Source organism: Ranitomeya imitator, chromosome 1 (assembly GCF_032444005.1).
Source record: "Ranitomeya imitator isolate aRanImi1 chromosome 1, aRanImi1.pri, whole genome shotgun sequence".
NCBI lineage: Eukaryota > Metazoa > Chordata > Amphibia > Anura > Dendrobatidae > Ranitomeya > Ranitomeya imitator.
Window position 1 is genome coordinate 877,677,831 of NC_091282.1, and position 25,732 is coordinate 877,703,562.

The 25,732-nt window shown below is 44.3% G+C and overlaps 1 long non-coding RNA gene across 1 annotated transcript in view; it reads right to left on the minus strand.

The window, feature by feature from the left end:
- Positions 1 to 25,732, minus strand: part of LOC138652112 (uncharacterized) — a 182,714-nt gene that overhangs the window by 27,149 nt on the left and 129,833 nt on the right. Inside the window, exon 2 of the long non-coding RNA XR_011315572.1 lies at positions 25,170 to 25,217. This is a non-coding gene — a long non-coding RNA (uncharacterized lncRNA). The remainder of the gene's footprint in view (positions 1 to 25,169; positions 25,218 to 25,732) is intronic.

A 25,732-nucleotide genomic window follows, 5' to 3' on the forward strand; every position in this document is an offset into this window, starting at 1 on the left:
GGCCTAAATGTGAAAATTTGATAAGTGCTTGGGTGGGGGAAACGCCAAACTGATTTCTTGCCTCTGGTGCCAGATAACCTAGATACAGCTCTGGTTCTCTTACGCCCTATGGGACACTATGAAATATTTAAGCAGCAAACATTTGTATTAAAATAAAGATATTGAGAATTGTTATAGCTATACATAAATTTCTAGAATATTTAGATTATAAAGTAATCTAATCCAGTGGAGTAATAATTTAGGGTTTTTTTCCGTAGTTGGGATATTTATTTTTGCCATTTTATTTAGGAGCCTACAGCCATGAGAATAACATGATCAAATTGTTGTAACCCCAGAGGCCCAGCAGCAGGGCTGTGACAAAGATTTTCAATTTTCATGAAGAACCACAAGCTGTGCTGGGACTCTTTATCACCTGCCTGCATAGAAAAGCTTTACAGAAGTGTCAAGCAGATTAATATGGAGACAGGTAAAAGTTACTGCACCGATAGGAGACTGCAATGAAAATTGCAAATGCTCTGTGGTTTTACTCCTCTGCTCATTAATCCTCCATAAAGATTTACCTTTGTAATAAAGCTCATCCTGAGCTCATACTTATTATCCACAGTGGTTTTCCAACAGACGCTGGCATCACTAGAGACAATACTAGTACTATATATTATAAACTCACTTGGGTATCTTGTAGAACATAATACAGTTTTTTTTTAATCTTTCCTATCTCTATACTGCATCATGCATTCAGATTCTGGCTTGTTAAATGCAGTTTTATGTTATTTTAATGTCTTCTTTTATATTCATTTCTACAATTTTTATTTCCTCTCATGTTCCCTATTTATCACTAGGGCAAGCGTTGCCAGCTTTTGCTTTTCTTTATATTTGTCTTGTATGTCTAGTTGGTTATTTCTTTTTTCTAAAATCGTATTATTGTTACTATTATTGTACATACGGTATTCAATGTATTTTGTTCTCCATGTGTTAGGAGAACAATTTGTGCTTAAGCACAATTACCGTAACTCCAAGAAGAATGAGAAGCTCTCTTATTACAGACAACCACCTTTTCACGTGTAGAAGTATAAACGTGCCCATATAGGTTACCTAAATTTGCTAGTACTGGCACATTATGTAGTGTGTATTGGGGTAACATACAAATTATTATAGCGTATGACTATTCAAATGAAAATATACCAAAAATGCATACCATTAGAATTCGTCAGTCATGGAACCAGTGGTACGGCCATGTACTAAAGCATCCCTGGAGACATTATTAACCCCTTCATGACCAGGGGATTTTTCGTTTTCCTGTGTTCGTTTTTCGCTCCCCTCCTTCCCAGAGCCATAACTTTTTTATTTTTCTGTCAATTTGGCCATGTGAGGGCTTATTTTTTGCGGGACGAGTTGTACTTTTGAACGACATCATTGGTTTTAGCATGTCGTGTACTAGAAAACGGGAAAAAAATTCCAAGTGCGGTGAAATTGCAAAAAAAGTGCAATCCCACATTGGTTTTTTGTTTGGCTTTTTTGCTAGGTTCACTAAATGCTAAAACTGACCTGCCATTATGATTCTCCAGGTCAGTACGAGTTCATAGACACCTAACATGACTAGGTTATTTTTTATCTAAGTGGTGAAAAAAAATTCCAAACTTTGCTAAAAAAAAAAAAAAAAAAAAAAAAAAAATTGCGCCATTTTCCGATACTCGTAGCGTCTCCATTTTTCATGATCTGGGGTCGGTTGAGGGCTTATTTTTTGCGTGCCGAGATGACGTTTTTAATGATAGCATTTTGGTGCAGATACGTTCTTTTGATCGCCCGTTATTGCATTTTAATGCAATGTCGCGGCGACCAAAAAAACGTAATTCTGGCGTTTCGAATTTTTTTCCCGCTATGCTGTTTAGCGATCAGGTTAATACTTTTTTTTAATTAATAGATCGGGCGATTCTGAGCGCGGCGATACCAAATATGCGTAGATTTGATATTTTTTTTATTGATTTATTTTGATTGGGGCGAAAGGGGGGTGATTTAAACTTTTATGTTTTTTTTATTTTTTTCACATTTTTTAAAACTTTTTTTCTTAACTTTTGCCATGCTTCAATAGCCTCCATGGGAGGCTAGAAGCTGGCACAGCACGATCGGCTCTGCTACATAGCAGCGATCTGCTGATCGCTGCTATGTAGCAGAAATGGAGGTGTGCTGTGAGCGCCGACCACAGGGTGGCGCTCACAGCCACCGCTCATCAGTAACCATAGAGGTCTCTGGGACCTCTATGGCTACAATATACAAGCATCGCCGACCCCCGATCATGTGACGGGGGTCGGCGATGACGTCATTTCCGGCCGCCCGGCCGGAAGCGGTAGTTAAATGCCGCTGTCTGCGTTTGACAGCGGCATTTAACTAGTTAATAGGTGCGGGCAGATCGCGATTCTGCCCGCACCTATTGCGGGCACATGTCAGCTGTTCAAAACAGCTGACATGTCCCGGCTTTGATGCGGGCTCACCGCGGAGCCCTGCATCAAAGCAGGGGAGCCGGCATCGGACGGTATAGTACGTCCGATGCCGGTAAGGGGTTAAACATGACAATGCAAAGCCACATGTTGGTGCTACATTGAGCAGCTTGGGTGGCCTAAATGTGTTACCATGGCTTGTAGCATCTCTGGTTTTGTCTCCCATCAAGTACATCTGGAACATCATTGATCAGCAATTGCAAAGAGAACTTACAGCAGCGGATCTTGATGATTTGTGCACCCAAGTGCATTCAGTGCAGAAGAACATTCTTCAGATAACCATTATTTTATCATTGATAGCATGACAAGGCATGTAAGTGCATTTAGTTCTGCACGTGGTGCTCATGCTCAGTACTGAATAAATGGAGATTTTTTGAAAATTTTGTTTCCATCTTTTCATCATTTGCATATCATTAAAATGTTTATTGATCATGCTTTTTCAAGAATTGCATGAATTTTCCTTCTTGATGTTTCAATTTCAATGTTAAGGAATGTACTTGCATACAGTTGTGCTCAAAAGTTTACATACACTGGCAGAATTTTGGCTTTCTTGGCCTTTTTTCAGAGAATATGAATGATAACAACAAACATTTTTCTCCACTTATGGTTAGTGGTTGAGTGAAGCCATTTATTGTCAAACTACTGTTTTCTCTTTTTAAATCATAATGACAAACCAAAACATCGAAATGACCCTGATCAAAAGTTCACATACCCCATTTCTTAATACCATGTGTTGCCCCCCTAACATCAACGACAGCTTTACGTTTTTTGTGGTAGTTGTTGATGAAGTTCTTTATTTTCTCAGATGGTAAAGCTGCCCACTCTTCTTGGCAAAAAGCCTCCAGTTCCTGTAAATTCCTTGGCTGTCTAGCATGAACTGCACGCTTGAGATCTCCCCAGAGTGGCTCAATGATATTGAGGTCAGGAGACTGAGATGGCCACTCCAGAACCTTCACTTTGTTCTGCTGCAGCCAATGACAGATTGACTTGTGTTTTGGATCGTTGTCATATTGGAACGTCCAAGAAAGACCCATGCTCAATTTCCGTGCTGATGAGCGCAAATTTGCCTCCAGTATTTGCTGATAACCTGCTGCATTCATCTTTCCTTCAACACTGACCAAGTTTCCAGTGCCTTTGTAGCTCACACATCCCCAAAATATCAACGATCCACCTCCGTCCTTTACAGTAGGAAGGTGTTCCTTTCATCATAGGACTTGTAGACCTCTCTCCAAATGTAACGTTTATGGTTGTAGCCAAAAAGTTAAATTTTGGTCACATGACTCCAAATTACCTTGTTTCAGAAGTTTTGAGGCTTGTCTCTGTGCTGTTTTACATATTGTAGACAAGATACTTTGTGGGATTTGAGCAGTAATGGCTTTCCTCTGTTGACTCGACCATGCAGCCCATTTTTCTTCAAGTGCCTTCTTATTGTGAATCTTGAAACTGCCACACTGCTAGTTTTCAGAGTCCTGTGTTTCAGCTGATGTTATTTGCGGGTGTGTTTTTGCATCCCGAACAATTTTCCTGGCAGTTGTGGGCAACATTTTTGTTGGTCTACCTGACTGTGGTTTTGTTTTTACAGAACCCCTGATTTTCCATTTGTTAATCACAGTTTGAACGCTGCTGACTGGCATTATCAATTCCTTGGATATCTTTTTATATCCCTTTCCTGTTTTATACAGTTCAACTACCTTTTCCAGTAGATCCATTGACAATTCTTTTGCTTTCCCCATGGCTCACAATCCAGAAAAGTCAGTGGCTTGCCGAATGATGCAAGAGTCTGTCTGGATCCCAGAAACTCACTCAGCTGTAATACAGACACACTGATTGCAAGCAAATAGGTCACAGAGGGGGATGTTATCTTATTTATGTCAACTTCTGTGCATGTTATCAAGCCAAAATCACCAGGGTATGTGACATTTTGATCAGGATCATTTGGATATTTTGGGCTGTCATTATTATTTAAAAAGAGAAAACACAGTAGTTTGAGAATAAATGGCTTCATCCAACCACTAACCATGAATGGAAAAAAGTTTTAGTGTTATTATTCATATTCTCTAAAAAAGGGCCAAGAAAGCAAAAATTTTGCTGGGTATGTAAACTTTTGAGCACAACTGTACATTCCCAAGCATATGCAGATGGTGGCAGATGTACCTATGCACAGTGGCTACAGAAAGTATTCAGACCCCTTTAAATTTTTCACTCTTTGTTTCACTGCGGCCATTTGGTAAATTCAAAAATGTTCATTTTTTTTCTCATTAATGTACACTCTGCACCCCATCTTGACTGGAAAAAAACAGAAATGTAGAAATTTTTGCAAATTTATTTTAAAAAAGTCTGTGTGATTATTTCAAATAAAGTACTTTATTCTGGCTGTGTCTTTATTTACCATGTAACTAAAAGATTAGTAATGGATAGGTGTCTTATAGATGCCTCTCCATTACTAACCTGTGGGCTTGATGTCACCTGACAATACAAAGGTGACATTAACCCCACAAATATGAACCCCACTTTCCACTGCTACAGGGCAAGTGGGAAGAGCTAGGCTAAGTGCCAGAATTGGCACATCTACAGTTATATGAAAAAGTTTGGGCACCCCTATTAATCTTAAGCTTAATGTATTATAAAAATAGTTTTTTTTTGCAACTGCTATTTCAGTTTCATATATCTAATAATTGTTGGACACAGTAATGTTTCTGCCTTGAAATGAGGTTTATTGTACTAACAGAAAATGTGCAATCTGCATTCAAACAAAATTTGACAGGTGCATAAGTATGGGCACCCCACCAGAAAAGGGACATTAATATTTAGTAGATCCTCCTTTTGCAAAAATAACAGCCTCTAGTCGCTTCCTGCAAATTTTAATGAGTTCCTGGATCCTGGATGAAGGTATTTTTGACCATTCCTCTTTACAAAACAATTCCAGTTGAGTTAAGTTTGATGGTCGCCGTTCATGGGTAGCCCTCTTCAAATGATCCCACAGATGTTCAATGATATTCAGGTCTGGGGACTGGGATGGCCATTCCACAACAGTGTAATTGTTCCTCTGCATGAATGTCTGAGTAGATTTGGAGTGGTGTTTTGGATCATTGTCTTGCTGAAAGATCCATCCCCTGCGTAACTTCAACTTTGTCACTGATTCATGAACATTATTGTCAAGAATCTACTGATACTGAGAGGAATCCATGCGTCCCTCAACTTTAACAAGATTCCCGGTGCCGGCATTGGCCACACAGCCCCAAAGCATGATGGAACATCCACCAAATTTTACTGTGGGTAGCAAGTGTTTTCTTGGAATTCTGTGTTTTTTGGCCGCCATGCATAACGCCTTTTTGTATGACCAAACAACTCAATCTTGGTTTCATCAGTCCACAGGACCTTCTTTCAAAAAGAAATTGGCTTCTCCAAATGTGCTTTTGCATACCTCAGCTGACTCTGTTTGTGGTGTGCTTGCAGAAACGGCTTCTTTCGCATCACTTTCCCATACAGCTTCTCCTTGTGCAAAGTGCATTGTATAGTTGACCGATGCACAGTGACACCATCTGCAGCAAGTTGATGCTGCAGCTCTCTGGAGGTGGTCTGAGGATTGTCCTTGACTGATCTCACCATTCTTCTTCTCTGCCTTTCTGATGTTTTTCTTGGCCTGCTACTTCTGGCCTTAACAAGAACTGTACCTGTGTTCTTCCATTTCCTTACTATGTTCCTCACAGTGGAAATTGACAGGTTAAATCTCTGAGGCAGCTTTCTGTATCCTTCCCCTGAACAACTATGTTGAATAATCTTTGTTTTCAGATCATTAGACAGTTGTTTTGAGGAGCCCATGATGCCACTCTTCAGAGGAGATTCAAACAGGAGAACAACTTGCAAGTGGCCACTTTAAGTAGCTTTTCTCATGATTGCATACACCTGGCTTCGAAGTTCAAAGCTCAATGAGGTTAGAAAACCAAAAAAAAGTGCTTTAGTAAGTCAGTAAAAAGTAGGTAGGAGTATTTAAAAAAAGAAAATGATAAGGGTGCCCATACTTATGCACCTGTCAAATTAAGTTTGAATGCAGATTGCACATTTTCTGTTAGTACAATAAACCTCATTTCAAGGCAGAAACATTACTATGTCCAACAGTTATTAGATATACAGTACAGACCAAAAGTTTGGACACACCTCATTTCAAGATTTTTCTGTATTTCCATTACTATGAAAATTGTACATTAACACTGAAGGCATCAAAACTATGAATTAACACATGTGGAATTATATACTTAACAAAAAAGTGTGAAACAACTGAAATTATGTCTTATATTCTAGGTTCTTCAAAGTAGCCACCTTTTGCTTTGATGACTGCTTTGCACACTCTTGGCATTCTCTTGATGAGCTTCAAAAGGTAGTCACCAAGAACGGTCTTCCAACAATCTTGAAGGAGTTCCCAGAGATGCTTAACACTTGTTAGCCCTTTTGCCTTCACTCTGCGGTCCAGCTCACCCCAAACCATCTCGATTGGGTTCAGGTCTGGTGACTGTGGAGGCCAGGTCATCTGGCGTAGCACCCCATCACTCCCCTTCTTGGTCAAATAGCCCTTACACAGCCTGGAGGTCCTGTTTAAAAAATAAATGATGGTCCAACTAAAAACGCAAACCGGATGGAATAGCATGCCGCTTCAATATCATGTGGTAGCCTTGCTGGTACAGTATGCCTTCAATTTTGAATAAATCCCCAACAGTGTCACCAGCAAAGCACCCTCACACCTCCTCCACCATGCTTCATGGTGGGAATCAGGCATGAAGAGTCCATCCGTTCACTTTCTCTGCGTCGCACAAAGACACAATGGTTGGAACCAAAGATCTCAAATTTGGACTCATCAGAGCAAAGCACAGATTTCCACTGGTCTAATGTCCATTCCTTGTGTTCTTTAGCCCAAACAAGTCTGTTCTGCTTGTTGCCTGTCCTTAGCAGTGGTTTCCTAGCAGCTATTTTACCATGAAGGTGTGCTGCACAAAGTCTCCTCTTAACAGTTATTGTAGAGATGTGTCTGCTGCTAGAACTCTGTGTGGCATTGACCTGGTCTCTAATCTGAGCTTCTGTTAACCTGAGATTTCTGAGACTGGTGACTCGGATAAATTTATCCTCAGAAGCAGAGGTGACTCTTGGTCTTATTTTCCTGGGGCGGTCCTCATGTGAGCCAGTTTCTTTGTAGCACCTGATGGTTTTTGCCACTGCACTTGGGGACACTTTCAAAATTTTCCCAATTTTTCAGACTGACTGACCCTCATTTCTTAAAATAATGATGGCCACTCATTTTTCTTTACTTAGCTGCTTTTTTCTTGCCATAATACAAATTCTAACAGTTTATTTAGTAGGACTATCAGCTGTGTATCCTCCAGACTTCTGCACAGCACAACTGATGGTCCCAACCCCATTTATAAGGCAAGAAATCCCACTTATTAAACCTAACAGGGCACACCTGTGAAGTGAAAACCATTTCCGGTGACTACCTCTTGAAGCTCATCAAGAGAATGCCAAGAGTGTGCAAAGCAGTCATCAAAGCAACTTGAAGAACCTAGAATATAAGACATTTTCAGTTGTTTCACACTTTTTTTTTTGCTAAGAATAAAATTCCACATGTGTTAATTCAAAGTTTTGATGCCTTCAGTGTGAATGTACAATTTTCATAGTCATGAAAATACTGAAAAATCCTTAAATGAGAAGGTGTGTCCAAACTTTTGGTCTGTACTGTATGAAACTGAAATAGCTGCTGCAAAAAAAACCCCAATTTTTATAAAACATTAAGCTTAATAGGGGTGCCCAAACTTTTTCATATAACTGTATAAGATGCACCATTTCTGGGGTGGCTGAGAGCAGATGTTTTTAGCTTGGGGGATGCCAATATCCATGCCCTCTTCTCAGGCTATTAATATCAGCCAACAACTGTCTGCCTAGCCTTTGCTGGTTCGATTTTATAGGGCGACCCCATGTCAATTTTTTTCTGAAGTTCCCCCGTAAACTAGCCAGTAAAGGCTAAGCAAACAGCCGTGAGCTCAAATTAATAGCCTGGGAACCTTTGGCAATTTTCTCCTTCCAAGAATATTAACATCAGCCCTCTGCCGTCGGCTTTCCCTAACCTGCTGGTTATTAAAATTATGCGGGAGCCCACGCAGTTTTTTTAAAAGAAATAAACAGATATTGCATTTCATGCGGATTTCTGACAGCTGCTTTTTTGTAACATCATATTTAGGTTAATTATGTTAATGCCCCTACCTAGTGTGTATGTGTGTGTCTTTATTTAATATTAATGAGGGAGTCTGGATGAAGAGGTTGAACAAGGAAATGACATCACAATTCTTTTTTTATATATATCTTTATATACGCGTGTACTTTCAGCTGCATTTTTCTGCCAAGAGATGCAGAAACCTTGCAGAAATTTCTGCAAGCAAATACGCAATGTGTGCACATAGCCTTAATTTCAAAGTATGGTGCAAAAACCTGAAAGGTATACTTTAGGTATACAATTCATTTGTCACTTACAATGTTGCTGGGGCTGGAAGTAAAAGCTTTATTTTCACAAGCAAAAAGACTTTCATATGCACTGTGTTGCAGACTTCCTTTAAGCAGTCTTGAATGCCAACTGTCTTAGCATTTAAAGAGGTTATCTAATGAATAAGCTGACATTTGGCTATGTCCATACCTCCAATAGATTTCAATGGAGAGCGACCATGCTAAAAGGCCATCATACTCCTGAGAACAGAAAACAAGAACCCCTTATTCTCAAAATTAGCAGGGGTCTCCATGGTAGGACTCCCACCAATCAAACTCTGATTGATTGAAATGTCATAGAAGAAGTTAGTAGAAAGAAACCCTTAAAAAGCCAATTCATAGGACTTATCTTCTTATACTTTAAAACTTTTTACAATTTTTTTAATTTTTCTGTTGTACTCGTTTAATGGAAATCTTTATTGTTTATTTCCAAAGAATAAAAATCCGCCATGGTCATGGTTATGTCACAGTCAAAAAGTGTCAGGCTTCTTATAATACTTTTATATATACTCTTATATAACTTTTTTAACTTACAGTCAATGCACACTTTTCATCTTCTGAATCTAATTCGGAACATACAACTATGAATCTTTCAAAACATAAGGATTGAGAACTCAATATATATTGGAATATTGCTTAACTTTTGAATATACAATGAATATGCCTTATGTTCCATACTTCAATTATATATTTATTCCTAGCCATAGTATGCAGAATGTGATATTCTATGAAGAAAAGTTTTGCTTATTTAATTTTTACAGCTAGTCTTAAATATTAATACCTTAGATAGGAAGAAACATAAACTAGAAGGTCTTCAAATCTAGAGTCTAGCTCTTTGATGAATAAGTAATATGTTTTTCACACTGTCCTCCCATTTCTCTTCACCCTCAGATGTGGTCATAAGTGATCCAACCTTATTCCTGCGGGGACTACTAATTTCAACATTTCTTCATCCTTTGTATTCATAATATATCTCACCATTAAAAATATATATGAAAGTTTTGGTATTTTTTCTCTGCAATAAGCCTTAAAAAGTTACTTTAGGAAATGAATAGCTAAGAAGTAGAAGATCCACAGTAGAGAACGCTATGACAAATCAAGTGTGATGCAGTGACCCCTGTTACAGCTAGGGGGCGCTGTAAGTGCTCCTCGGGATGTGCATGGAGGTGCATCTGTGATTATGATGGTGAAACAGTGACCATCAGGTTTGTAAACGGCTGGTATGTGTCGCAGAGGGAGTCTGCGCTGTAAGCCAGTAATGTTGTTGTGTTGTTCTGGGACCTGTAGTCCCACAAGTGTTTGTGTAGTTGTAAACGGAAGCTTACAGGGCTAGTTTGAGAGCTGGGCGGGTCGAACTACCCACACACACCTCCCACCTATGGGAGTGGTTACAGGTATATAATGTGACCATGGTGTGGTCACATGGGCTCTGTAATGGAGAGTGTGTAGATCCTGGATGGCTTGTGTGTTGGGAGGTCCTGTGTGTGGACTGGATCCCTGAATAGCGCACTGAGAGGCCGTGGATCTGAAGACTTGTGTGTTGGGAGATCCTGCGAGTAGGATCAAATCCCTGAATAGCCCACTGAGAGACTAGTGTGTTGGATGGTCCCAGGTGGGGATGGACATCCTGAACAGCACATACAGTGGCCTGTGTATCGGACGGTGCCAGGTGGGGATGGATGTCCTGAAGAGCAAACAGAAAGGCCAAATGTATGCAGAGTTTGCAATGGCACTGCATTAGGGAAGCTACAGCCCATCTGAGGATCTGGACTGTCAGGTGGCCTAGTGAGGAAGGCATTGTTCAGGACGGCGAACCCAGTTTGGCAGCTTCCCTGGGAACAAGGACTGGCGAGGAGTCAGTGTGTGGAGCAGGAGCTCCAGGAAGGTAACCCAGAGTTGGGGAACTGTGTGCACTGACAGGGGGTCAGTTAATGAACTGTGCGGTCACCCATGGTAACTGGACGGAGTAAGGTCCAGCATGTTTAGAGACTGCAACTTAATGTCATCTGTTGGTGCCTATTGTGTTCTGTGAAGTATACAATGAACTGTGCATACTACAGTTTATGATTGCATAATAAACCGCAGGGACTGTTTATGTGAGAAAAACGTGCCTGTGTGAGTGAATCCCGTTGCTAAGCGAGTGTTCCCCAATACATGTGGATCGCCCCCAGACACAGGGCTACGCTTTTTAGGTACCGGGCCTCTCTGGTTCGGTTCTGAGGCTGTCACGGTGGCTATACCCGGTCCGCGACCCTGCTAAGGGGCGTCCAATGAAGGTGGTGAAGTCTGTCAGGGGTTCGTGACGCCACCTGTGGTGTTCAGTCAGGGTGACCGACGCTGCTATGGGGTCCGCTGGGGTGATGGAATGGCAGCTGGATGGTATACCTTCCCACAGGTGAAGTATGTCCCCAGGGCTTCCCAGTGTAGGTGGCAATGGTGTGAGGTGCAGGCAATAACGAGGACACAAGGTTGCAGTCTCTTTACCTCTTTACTGATGACTTCAGGATCCTCAATCCAGAGCACGTTTAACAGGGCTATCAGAGACAGGCCGGTCTGATGGGCACTTCCAGAGTTTCCCTTGCAGATGGAAATCGTTGCCCACCACTAGCACCTGTGTGTTGTAGTCCTACCCTGCTGAGCATTCGGTATAGTCCTCACAACTGCTGTTCTCGTTCGTTCATTCTCTACAGCTCTCTCTTTCTCTTTTGTTCCAGATGTTACTAGTTTCTCATCCCCCAGTATGTTTTGGCTAGGACGCACCCGTATGACGGGAAGGCTTGGAGGTCTTCCGGGTCCCTAGAGACGCCCCTCTCCCAATGTTGCCCCCTATGTCTTCTTAGGAAATTTAAGGTAGACAGCCAACCTATAATTAACTGTCCTGCGGAGTTCGAAGTAAGGCCTGAAGTCAGTTACTCCCGCGGTGTTCCGGCCACCGGCTACACGCCTCAGTAAGATGTTGCCTCGGTCTCACGGCACGACTCTTACTGGTTCTCCTCTTTGCTTGATCTCGTTTACACTGTTCCACAATATCCTTCTCTTCTTGTCTCTTTCTTAGGATGCCGCCGCAAGAGGTGCAGGCACGGCTCCGTAATGTTCTGTTCTGTTCGCTAGGCACCTGCCATGTTCCCACGCCTGACAGGGACCCCCCTGTGTCTTCTCCCCGCAACACCCCCTGCCACGGGATGTTGCCTGAATCCAACCCAGTCAGCTTCTGACTAACTTCCTCCCCAGCCCCTAGTTTTACCAGTGTGAGGAGTGGCCCAATAAATAAAGCCTTTTTCTCCCCCTAGTGGCCGGAGTGTGAAGTGTAATGTGTTCTGGTGATACCTGGTCAGGAGAATTCTTTCAATGTCATCAGACGTACTATCACTCCCCTTAGTGGCAGAGTGTCATACTGCAACGACCAGATCTCTGGGGCGCTGCACATGCAGTAAGTGCTATCCTACATATAGTGCTAGACTGAGGGCAGCAGTCCAGGAAGCACGTGTGGAGGTGATTGCTGTAACTTAGCGGAGTCACGAAGTTTGCAGTGGATCGGCGGGTTCACGAAGCCTACAAGCATCTGGCTGTAACTCAGAAGGGTTACAAAGTTTTGCTGTGGATCGGCGGGTCCACAAAATCTGCTGTGCGGAGCCCTGCAGTGGCAGCAGCAGCGACTTGTGATCGGCAGCCGAAGGTGCTGGCGGTTTGTGACTGCAACAGGAGCTGTGGTAGTACCAGCAGGAGCTGGTGAGGTGTCATACAAACATTGGTGGTCCTTGCCGAACAAACTCTTAAAGGGCCAGTGTGAGCCCAGAGACAAATTGGTGTACTGTGCGAACTGGGGCCTGACAGTACCATGGAGAGTCCACAGGGTGTACCCCAGGGAAGGGGGATGGTGTCCCAAAAAGGGGTGGAGTCCCTAAAGGGGGGCAGCAACCCAAACAGGGATAGTTGTCCAAAAAGGACTAGAGTCCCAAAAGGGGCGGCGCATACTGAAGGGATGGCACAGATGGATTGTTGCATGGGGCAAATGTATTATGTGTGTCCAATCTGCTCTATGAACTACCCACCCGGTAAGAGGCTATATAGGTGTGCCTTGCAGATGAATGAAGAGGATGTGTTCAGACTGGTCGATTCTGGGAGCTCACTGACTCTGGTGAGGGTTCCGCCCAAGGGAAGGGTAGTGCCAAATGGGAAGATCGGTGTCATCTGCATGCATGGGAGCACTGAGGACTATCCAGTGGCCAGAGTGATCCTCAAGATGTCAGGGACATTGCATTCCATGATGTTGCTATAGTCACAAACTTAACCTGTGATAATAGGTTGCGACTCTAGGTTATACTCAGACTTGTGGGAGAAGGGAGCTCCTCTGCAGCAGGAGAATGGAGGGCTATTGGCTAATGGGGTTGCGTACTTAAAAGCATTAATACCTTCCAAAATTGATCGGTCAGATGTCGGGTTGACAAGTGGGAAGGGTGCGTCTGCCCAACTGACGGATATGATATCACCTGACGTGTGCCACAATATGACTGATAGTGGTGTGGTAGATAAAACGAGTAGAACTGACACGCGGTTAGAGAATGACTTGAGGGTTCACCATACTGTGGGGTGTGACACAGACTCCGGGGGTGACTATGACGTGTCATTGCCAGTAGCAACCACAATGGCTGAGTATAATGGTGTGCTGACAGAAGCACTGACACAGTGGAATGACAGTGCTTCACAAGGTGATGGTGGTAGCCATACCAGAACGTATGACCAGACGGAAATGTGGGTCTGACCAACTCTGGGACTTGGCAGAGGTGACTAGAACGTTTTTTTGTGCCGACGGTCTGCCAAAACACGACAGATCCATTGCACGACGGACGTGATGTGTGGCCATCCGTCGTGATCCGTTGCTAATAGAAGTCTATGGGTAAAACGCATCCTGCGAGCACATTTGCAGGATCCATTTTTTCCACCGAATCCATTTTTTTTCACCGGATCGTTTTTCCGCCGGATCCGTTTTTTTCCACCAGATCCGTTTTTTTCCGCCGGATCCGTTTTTTCACCGTATCTGTTTTTTTCACCGGATCCATTTTTTTCCACCGGATCCGTTTTTTCCACCGGATCCGTTTTTTTCTCATAGAGTTGTATTAGCACCGGATTGCGCCTGATGGGCACACGTTTCATCCGTTTTTTGCTGGATCCATTCTGGCGGGAAAAAACGGATCCTGCAAATGTGCTCGCAGGATGCGTTTTTTACCCATAGACTTGTATTAGCGATGGATCGCGACGGATGGCCACACGTCGCGTCTGTCGTGCAATGGGTCCGTCGTGTTTTGGCGGACTGTCGGCACGAAAAAAAGTTCAGGTGAACGTTTTTTTAGCTGTCGCGCCTGCCTTTTTCTACCACGCATACGTAGCAGAAACTCCGCCCCCTCCTACCCGGACTTCAGAATGGCAGCAATTGCCATAAAGTGAGCCTTTGTCCTAAGGAAACCTCTCAGTGATGCACTGCAGGAGCCATTGTCTCCTGTCAGTGTGTCACTGAGGGTCCTATAGAGCAGAGTTCCCCAACTCCAGTCCTCAAGGCCCACCAACAGATCATGTTTTCAGGTTTTCCTTTGTTTTGCACAGGTAATGCAATTATCACCTGGGCAATACTAAGGAAATCCTGAAAACATGACCTGTTGGTGGGCCTTGAGGACTGGAGTTGGGGACCCCTGCTATAGAGCAGTGACATCACCCAATGTCACTGTTCTATAGGGGAGATCGTCGTGGGACACTCATTATTAATTGGACTACGGCGGACAGGTAGTATACGGTTTATTATTTTACATTATTTGCAGGTGCTGAAGTATGGTAAGTATGGTTAAATGAAGAATATTAAAATTTTTTTTTTTAATGTGTGTGTGTTTTATTAACCCTTTACTAGTATTGGATTAATAATGGATAGGCATCTTATTGACAACTCTCCGTTATTAACCCGGCTTAATGTCATCTTACAATAGCAAGGTGACATTAACCCCTTTTATTTTTCGGTCACGTCCGACATTTTCTACCGCGCATGTGTGGCTGAAACTCAGCCCCCTTCTTCCCGGACTACACAATGGGCAGTGGATGCGTTGAAAAACTGCATCCGCTGCCCACATCGTGCACAAGTTTCACAATGTACGTTGGCCCAACGTATAGCGACGGACCCGTAACGACGCAAGTATGAAAGAGGCCTTAATGAGCGTTTAATTTAAAAAATAAAAAAACGGAAAAAAACGGCGTGGGCTCCAGCACAATTTTCTGCGCCAGAGGGGGAAAGCCGACGGCCGGGGTCTGCATAGCTTTTACTGGCTATTAAAGTAGGGGGCCCTCCAAAAAATGAAGTGGGGTCCCCCTATATTTTATAGCTAGAAAGGCTACGCAGACAGCTGCGGGCTAATATTCATAGCCTAGAGAGGGGCCATGGATATTGGCCCCCCCGGCTGCAAATACCAGTCTGCAGCCGCCCCAGAAATGGTGCATCTGTAAGATGCGCCAATTCCGGCACTTAGCCCCTCTCTTCCCACTCCCATGTAGCGGTGGGATATGGGGTAATAAGGGGTTAATGTCACCTTGCTATTGTAAGGTGACATTAAGCCGGGTTAATAACGGAGAGGCGTCAATAAGACACCTATCCATTATTAATTCAATACTAGTAAAGGGTTAATAAAACACACACACATTAGGAAAAAAGTATTTTAATATTCTTCATTTAACCATACTTACCATACTTTAGCGCCTGCAAAAAACGTGAAAGTTTTACTAGAGTTCAAAGTCTCACTTTATGGCAATTGCTGCGTGGGAAAATTTCTCACACAGCAATGCCAAAAGTGAGACTAGGGACTATTTTTTTTACAGCGGCGGAGGAATACAATGCGGAAGGATACCTTCCTCCCGTCATTGTGTTCCTGGAGCGCCTAGAGAGCGGTCGCATCAGTTGATGCTGCCGTTTTCCACGGGAGATCGTCATGGGACACTCGTAGATTTCTGTGGATCAGGGAGTACATTGGTTGTTTGTTATTTTAATCTTTTTTACAGATGACACTGGCTTCGGGAATCAAAATGAAAAGTAATGGTGAGTATGTAATCTATGTTTTATGTACTGTATGTCTATGTATTGTATGTAATGTATGAATGTATTGTATATAGTATGTATGTAGTATGTATGTAAGTAGTATGTATATAGTATGTATGTATGCAGTATGTATGTATGCAGTATGTATGTATGTAGTATGTATGTAGTATATATGTATGTATGTAGTGTGTATGTAGTATTTATGTAGTATGTATGTATGTAGTATGTAGTATGTATGTATGTAGTATGCAGTATGTATGTTGTATGTATGTAGTAGGTATGTAGTATGTATGTAGTATGTAGCATGTATGTAGTATGTATGTAGTATGTATGTATGTAGTATGTATGTAGAATGTATGTAGTATGTATGTTGTATGTATGTTGTATGTATGTAGTATGTAGCATGTATGTAGTATGTATGTATGTAGTATGTATGTAGTATGTATGTATGCATGTAGCATGTTGTATGTATATAGTATGTTGTATGTATGTAGTATGTTGTATGTATGCGTGTAGTATGTATGTAGTATGTAGTATGCATGTAGTATGTATGTAGTATGCATGTTTTTTTTTTGTTTTTTTTTACATTCAACACATTAGCCGGATGATGGGACTACTACTGTCCCATCATTGGCTAATGTGTCAATCACTGCCATTGTAGCAGACATAGCCCGATGGGACTTGTAGTCCCATTGGACGATGCCTGCACACCCGCACAGACCCCCAGCAGGCCGCACAGACCCCCAAGAGGCCCGTACAGACCCCCGGCAGGACGCAAAGACCCCCAGCAGACCGCACAGACCCCAGAGAGGCCCATACAGACCCCTGGCAGGCTGCACAGACCCCCCCGGCAGGCCGCACAGACCCCAGAGAGGCCCGTACAGACCCCTGGCAGGCCGCACAGACTCCCGGCAGGCCGCACAGACCCCCAAAAGGCCCATGCAGACCCGCAGCAGGCCCGCACAGACCCCCCCCACGGTCACGCACAGACCCCGCCTGCACATACAGATGCAGTCTCTGCCCACGCACCGCCCACACTCCATTATAGTGCATCATTGCACTATAGGAACTTCTGATTCCGGTATCCGATATCTTAAAAATATCGGAACTCAGTATCGAAAATCCGATACAGCGAATATCGGCCGATACCTGATATTTGCAGTATCGGAATGCTCAACAATAGTGGTGACTAAAGATCTGGTGATACAGACAGACTGTGACTTAAGGGCCAAAGCTCAAGGCCTACATGTTGACCACTAGGGGTGGGGAAAACCTAACAACGGTGTGATGATGTATGATGCTCAAACCCGACTAAGATGGTTTTCTCATCTGGTAGGGCAAGATAACGTGCGTGACCTGTCTCAAGACCCCGGGTGTATGACTGGTGTTCAGCCCCACAAGTTTGAACGGTGGGGGTATGTGATGCAGTGACCCCTGTTACAGCTAGGGGGTGATGTAGGTGCTCCTCAGGATTCACATGGAGGCATATCTGTGATTATGATGGTGAAACAGTGAGCGGCAGGATTGTATGTGTCGCAGAGGGAGTCTGCGCAGTAAGCCAGTAATGTTGCTGTTCTGGGACCTGTAGTCCAACAAGTGTTTGTATAATTGTAAGGGGAGGTTTACAGGGTTAGATTGAGAGCTGAGCGGGTCGAACTAACCACACAAACCTCCCACCTATGGGAGTGGTTACAGGTACAAAATATGACCATGGTGTGGTCACATGGGCTCTATAATTGAGAGTGTGTAGATCCTGGATGGCTTGTGTGTTGGGAAGTCCTGTGTGTGGACTGGATCCCAGAATAGAACACTGAGAGGCCGTGGATCTGAAGACTTGTGTGTTGGGAGATCCTGGGAGTAGGATCGTATCTCTGAATAGCATACTGAAAGACTGGTGTGTTGGACAGTCCCAGGTGGGGACGGACGTCCTGATCAGCACACACAGTGGCCTGTGTGTTGGACGTTCCCAGGTGAGGACAGACATCCTGAAGAGTGCACGGAAAGGCTGAATGTATGCAGAGTCTGCAATGGCACTGCATTAGGGAATCTACAGCCCATCTGAAGATCTGGATTGTCAGGTGGCCTAGTGAGCAAGGCATTGTTCTGGACGGTGAACCCAGTTCGGCAGCTTCCCTGGGAAGAAGGACTGACAAGGAATCAGCGTGTGAAGCAGGAGCTCCAGCAAGGTAACCCAGAGTTGGGGAACTGTGTGCACTGACAGGGGATCAGTTAATGAACTTTGCAGTCACCCATGGTAACTGGACGGAGTAAGGTCCAGCATGTTTAGAGACTGCAACTTAATGTCATCTGTTGGTTCCTATTGTGTTCTATGAAGTATACAATGAACTGTGCATTAAACCACATGGACTGTTTATGTGAGAAAAACGTGCCTGTGTGACTAAATCCCATTGCTAAGCGAGTGTCCCCCAACAAATGCAGTAAGCGCTATCTTACACAAGTTGCAAAATGAGTACATGCATAGTCCCTAATTCATTCAATCTATATTTATTCTATTCTGCATTAGCAATTAGTCCATGAACAAACATCAATGTAAATTATTTTTTTATTGCATCACAGAAAACTTCCATAAGATTGAGTAAGCAAAATGTACTAGAATTCTGCCACTAATTGTGACAAATGGGAGACATACATGATGAACAGAAAATGTATGGTGTTTTAGACCATTTTTACCCATCTCAACAGTTGTGATTAGTTTACAGAAAGTGTCATGGCTAAAAGATGTCAAGAGATATGGCAAATTCATGAATGACATCCACCATTATTTTGGCACAAATGCAGATGTAAAGTACACCAACCAAGTCATGTCGCTGGTAGAAATGGAAAGGCACAAAGATAACTTTTTATAAGATATAACTTTCAAATGAGTCAGTATTTGAGTCTAACCTTTGGATCTTTGGTGTCTCATTTAGATCCATCCAAAAGACAAAAAATTCCTTTTCTTCTTTGAAAGGACGAGGTGGAGCAAAGAAGCAAAAAGTCTTTAACATGTCAAACAAGGGGACCCAAATGTATTATTCTTCGTTCCCTAATATTATTCTTATAGCTTGATCACAAGTTTATTCTTTTGGTATTGTGACAAAACACTCTGGGATCGCCTTTGCTGGGGTCAAAGGACACGTGGTTTGTGCATTGAATCTGAGGCGTACAGCAGGTTTCTGAGCAGGCTGACCTCAGGTCAGATTTATTAACGTCAAAGCAACACAAAAAACAAAACATAAAAATAAATCCTAGCCTGTCCGGCACTAACTAAACAAATACGTTGCTATCTCAACAACTGGGGGGGCTTCTCCCACCCAGCTAACATCACACAGATCTTGAGCAGAGCTCTTCACTCACGTTTGTCTCACACAGGCAGGCAATCTGTGTGCCCCAGGCAGACACTGGAAACACCCAGCTGGTCATCTTTTATTCCTGCAATCATTAACCCATTAGCACCCTGAAGATACTGAGTGGCCTAATTCACATAGGACAAACACCTGGGCGAGATATACCTGCCTCCATCTACCACACCAGCATGAGTCTTACATATCCCCCCCCCCTGCTCAGACCACTCCGGTCGAGCAAGAACACTTTTGAAACAGTGCACTCAGGATAGGGCATCGGCGTTCCCCACCTGCACCCCAGGTCGGTGCTCCACCGTAAAAGAGTAAGCCTGCAGGGCAAGGAACCACCGGGTTACCCGACTATTACGGTCCTTGTGGAGGTGCATCCACTTGAGAGGGGCATGGTCTGTGACCAGCCTAAACTTCCTACCGGCCAGGTAATACTTGAGGGAGTCGAGAGCCCATTTAATGGCTAGGCACTCTTTTTCAACCACCGCATACCTCTGCTCATGTACATTCAGTTTCCGACTTAGATAGAGGACCGGGTGTTCGACTCCGTCCCTCACCTGGGAAAGTACAGCTCCGACACCAGTATCAGAGGCGTCAGTTTGTACCACAAACTCGCTGCTGAAATCAGGAGTCACTAGTACGGGCTGAGAGCACAAAGCCCGTTTCAGGCTGTGGAAGGCCTCTTCAGCAGCTGAGGTCCATTTTACCATGACAGAACCCTTCCCCTTGGTAAGATCCGTCAAGGGAGTAGCCATGGCTGCAAAATTGGGTATGAACCGGTGATAATAGCCGGCAATCCCCAGGAAAGCCTGCACTTGTTTCTTGTTCACTGGTTGTGGCCAGCCCTGAATTGCCTGTATTTTGTTGATCTGGGGTTTAACCACTCCTCGGCCAATCACGTAGCCCAAGTATCGGGCTTCTTCAAGCCCGATGTGGCATTTCTTGGGGTTTGCCGTTAAACCTGCATCTCGCAGGTCATCAATCACTGCTTGTACCTTCTGGAGATGAGTTTCCCAGTCCATGCTGTAAATTACGATGTCATCCAGGTAGGCAGAAGCGTACTGTCTGTGAGGCCTCAAGACTCGATCCATCAATCTCTGGAACGTTGCGGGAGCTCCGTGAAGTCCAAACGGCATATAGACATACTGGAACAGACCTTCCGGTGTAGCAAATGCCATCTTCTCTCTGGCCGCCTCGGCCAGAGGAATCTGCCAGTACCCCTTTGTTAAATCCAGGGTCGTAATGTATCAGGCTTTACCAAGCCGGTCGATCAACTCATCGACCCGGGGCATAGGGTACGCATCAAATTTAGAAACTGCATTCAGTTTCCTAAAGTCATTACAAAACCGGATGGAGCCATCCGGTTTAGGTATCAACACAATTGGACTGGACCAGGCGCTGTGTGACTCCTCAATGACTCCTAAGTCCAACATTGCCATCACTTCCCGGGAGACGGCTTCACGGCGGGCTTCCGGAATCCGGTAGGGCTTCACATGAACAGTGACGCCAGGCTCTGTGACAATCTCATGTTTCACCAACTTAGTCCGGCCAGGTTTTTCGGAGAAAAACTGTCGGTTCTGTAACAAAAATTGCTTAACCTCAGATTTTTGTCGTTCTGAGAGAGTCTCAGCAACCTGCACCTCTGGTACAGTAGGTGAACAAACCGGACGGGGCAGATCCGCCATTAGGGCAGAGCGGTCTTTCCAGGATTTTATCAGATTCACATGATAAATCTGTTCCGGTTTTCTCTTACCCGGCTGGTACACTTTATAGTTCACTTCACCAACTCTTTCTCGGAACTCAAATGGGCCCTGCCATTTCGCCAGGAATTTACTATCCACCGTAGGGATTAGGACCAACACCCTATCGCCGGGTGCAAATGTACGGACCTTAGCGCCTCTATCATAACTTTGCCTCTGGGCTCCCTGGGCCTGTAACATATGGTCCCTAACAATGGGCATGACAGCGGCAATACGATACTGCATTTGTGTTACATGGTCGATCACCGTTTTAAAGGCAGTGACTTGACCTTCCCAGGTTTCTTTTGCAACGTCCAGCAGTCCCCGGGGACGACGGGCGTACAACAGTTCGAAAGGCGAAAACCCTGTGGAAGACTGGGGAACTTCCCTAATGGCAAACAGCAAATAGGGTAACAAGTAATCCCAGTTCTTCCCATCTTTGTCTATCGCCTTCCGGAGCATCTGTTTTAAGGTTTTGTTGAAGCGCTCAACCAGGCCATCTGTTTGAGGGTGATAGACAGACGTACGCAACGGGTCTATTTGTAAGAGCCTGCAGAGCTCCTTCATTACCCTCGACATAAAGGGAGTCCCCTGGTCGGTGAGTATCTGTTTTGGAATTCCCACCCGACTAAACACTTGTACCAATTCCTTGGCGATCGTCTTGGTAGCTGTGTTACGCAAAGGGACGGCTTCCGGGTAACGAGTGGCATAGTCCACGATGACGAGGATATGTTGGTGCCCACGTGCGGATCGGGGAAGGGGCCCAACCAAATCCATCCCAATTCTCTCAAAAGGGACCCCGATGATAGGAAGGGGTACCAAAGGGCTACGGAACTGAGATTTAGGGGCCGCGATTTGGCACTCTGGACAGGACTCACAATAATTACGCACATCACAATGTATTCCAGGCCACACAAAACAATGCAATATCCTTTCTGTGGTTTTCTGTACCCCCAGATGTCCCCCCATTATATGTCCGTGGGCCAAATCCAGTACCTTCCGCCGATAAGGTTTGGGTACCACTAACCGTTGCACTGTGTCTTCCCCTTTTTTTTCTACCTGGTAGAGCAAATCATTTTCAAGAACCATATACGGGTACGCTAGCCTAGTGTCAGGTTCTACGGGTACCCCATCTATCATTTTTACATTTTTCCTAGCCGGAGTCAGGGTAGGATCTTTCATTTGCTCGCTGTGGAAGTCATCCACCTGGACTCCCAAATCTGGCAGGCAGGGTGCCGGATGGCTGTCTGCCTCCGCCTCTCGCTGAGGTTCCTCAGTTTCCTCTGTTTCCCCCGCCATGACGGAGAAGGGGTACTGAAGGTTAGATTCACTAACCTCCCCAGCAACATCTTCCTGTGGGGTCTCCTCTAGGGACTCGGGACCTCCAGATGGCATGGGAGAAGATTCACGGGTACAGCTACCGTGAAGGAGCAACTGATTCTCCCACAACTGCCAGAAATAGGGAAAATCCCTTCCCAGGATTACATCCTGTAACAATGCGGGAACGAGTCCCACTTTATGCTGCACTGACCCATAGGGAGTAGAAATCCATATGACCGCTGTTAAGTACGAGCGGGTGTCACCATGCACACACGTCACAGAAAACTTGTCAGACGGACCAGACGGAAGTGCCACCAGACTAGCTTTCACCAGAGTCACCACACTTCCAGAGTCTAGTAATGCCACAACATTTTTCCCATCAACAGATAATTCACACAGGTGTTTCACTGTATCATTTTGACCCGCATTCACACTCACTAGCTGTGTAACCAAAGACATGCGTTTTCTAGAGTCTATAACGTCGCACTGCATGGGTTCAGCGGTAACAGGACAGTTCGCAGAAACATGACCCTTCTCATGGCATCGGAAACACCTAACAGGTCCCCTACTGAGACCACCGTCCAATACTCTTGGTCTCGGAGTGCGAGCAGTCCCGGACTCCTCCCCCATAGTTTTAAGCGATTTTCCTTCACCCGTGGTCCCTGGAACAGTCTTACTGGTTCCACGAGGAGGAGGCACAGACCGGGGGTTGGCGGTGTCGTCGGGAAGTCCTTCTACCACGGAATAACGCTCGACCAACTCCACAAGTTGGTCCGCTGTCGTGGGATTTCCTTGGCTTACCCACCTTTTCAGCGCTGGGGGTAGTACTCTCAGGTACTTGTCCAGGACAACCCGCTGGATTATTTCGGGTATTGTCAGTACCTCGGGTTGCAGCCATTTCTTTGTTAAGTAGATCAGGTCGAACATCTGAGACCGCGCCGGTTTATCTTGCAGGTATGTCCACTGATGTACCCTCTGTGCCCGGACAGCCGTCGTCACACCGAGCCGGGCCAGGATCTCAGCTTTCAGTTTCTCAAAGTCCTGAGCGACCTCCGGGTCCAAATCATGGTAAGCTTTTTGGGCCTCGCCGGAGAGAAACGGGGCAATCAAGTCGGCCCATCGTGCCTTCGGCCACTTCTCTCTCAACGCCGTCCGCTCAAACGTTGTCAGGTATGCCTCGACGTCATCTTCTGCAGTCAGCTTTTGCCAGTATCGACTCACATGGATCCTTCTGGACTCTGCTTCCGGGTCAGCGTCAGGCATGCTCACCAGGCGCTGCGCCACCTGTTGGAGAAGTTGGCGGTCTGCAACCGTAATGTCCAGTAACTCCTTCAGCTGTGCGGCCATCAAGCGATTAGCTTCGTGCTGTGCGGCAGTGGCCTGCTGCTGTACGGCAGTGGACTGTACTAAGGCTTTCACCACGTCTTCCATGCTGTCGCCTGTGCCACGGTATGCCCGCATTCTCCACCACAATGTGACAAAACACTCTGGGATCGCCTTTGCTGGGGTCAAAGGACACGTGGTTTGTGCATTGAATCTGAGGCGTACAGCAGGTTTCTGAGCAGGCTGACCTCAGGTCAGATTTATTAACGTGAAAGCAACACAAAAAACAAAACATAAAAATAAATCCTAGCCTGTCCGGCACTAACTAAACAAATACGTTGCTATCTCAACAACTGGTGGGGCTTCTCCCACCCAGCTAACATCACACAGATCTTGAGCAGAGCTCTTCACTCACGTTTGTCTCACACAGGCAGGCAATCTGTGTGCCCCAGGCAGACACTGGAAACACCCAGCTGGTCATCTTTTATTCCTGCAATCATTAACCCATTAGCACCCTGAAGATGGTGGCCTAATTCACATAGGACAAACACCTGGGCGAGATATACCTGCCTCCATCTACCACACCAGCATGAGTCTTACAGTATCCACAACCCTTCCACCTGATTGTACAGGATGTTCTCAATGGTGTCTAGTACAGGAAGTTGGATCAGGCACTGGATTAAAGAGCACATGTACAAAGTAGACATTGTTCATCTCAATGCATGCTCATTGGTTGTTTTTGTACAAACAAAGAAATCTCTTTAAGATTAAAAAATCTATCAATTTTGGCATCACAAGCATCTTTAATAGCAAAAGGAGACTTTGCTACTTGACATGCAAATTAGGCTACATTCACACATCTGTGTGACACGTGCTGCCTTTTTATTCCCAGACAGAAAATGGACCACAGAGTTTCCCTGATCCATACACATAATAATCATTTTAAAAGCGGATCCATGTGTCCAGTCCAAGAGACGCAGAGCATGTCTTATTCTCAACTGTTTAATGGACTCCGACATTAAAGTCTATGAGTATCCGTGTAAAACAGATGACATACTGAAGACATACTTTGTACTTTAGAGTTCCATCTGCGTTTCATCCATTTTAACTGATCAACTGATCCAAAGTTAGAAGTCAATGTTTAAAAACAGACCGTCCACCTGCTTAAGGGAAAAAACGGATGTAAATAAAAAAAGGAAGCAACTAGGATTCAACTATGATGATATCTGAGAAAAATATAATTCCGTTTCTCTCGGATGGTAGCCCTGAAGTGGATGTGTGAATCTAGTCTAACAATAAATATATATCCATTTTTGTTACCGGACAGTAAAATTTCACATACCTTTCTTTTGGTGCTCTGATTCAGGGTAATACGGGACTGACTCTTTACCTGTTTGGTAAAAATAAAAAAAGTTATTTAAAGGATCAGGCAAATTGTAATTGTTGAAATTGACAGGGAGAATCATAAATCTATTGCTCAAAACAAAAATCTCACTGTAAATGAAGAGGAAACTTTCAAGAAACGGAAACATACCGTAATTGTTTTAGTGTAGATCAGCTGGAGTAAACAATTTCCAAACCTACCAAGTTGTAAGATGTTAACAATTTCACCATTTTTATCAGAATATACTGATAAGCTAAAGTGTATTAGGACTATCCAAATTCCCCTTCATGGATTTTAATGCAAAAATATTTCAATGATATTGCTCAATTTGTAATTTGCACTAAACATTGTTCATTTTGTATTTTATTGCGAAGATTGAACACATTAGGCAAGTTGGCTCCTGCTGACATCTCTATGTAAAGCTAAGCGTGTACAGCATGACCCTACCATGCTTGTGCAACATTAACATTTCTAACTTTTAGAATTTGGGATTTTTCCTTTTACTACATATTCAATAACAG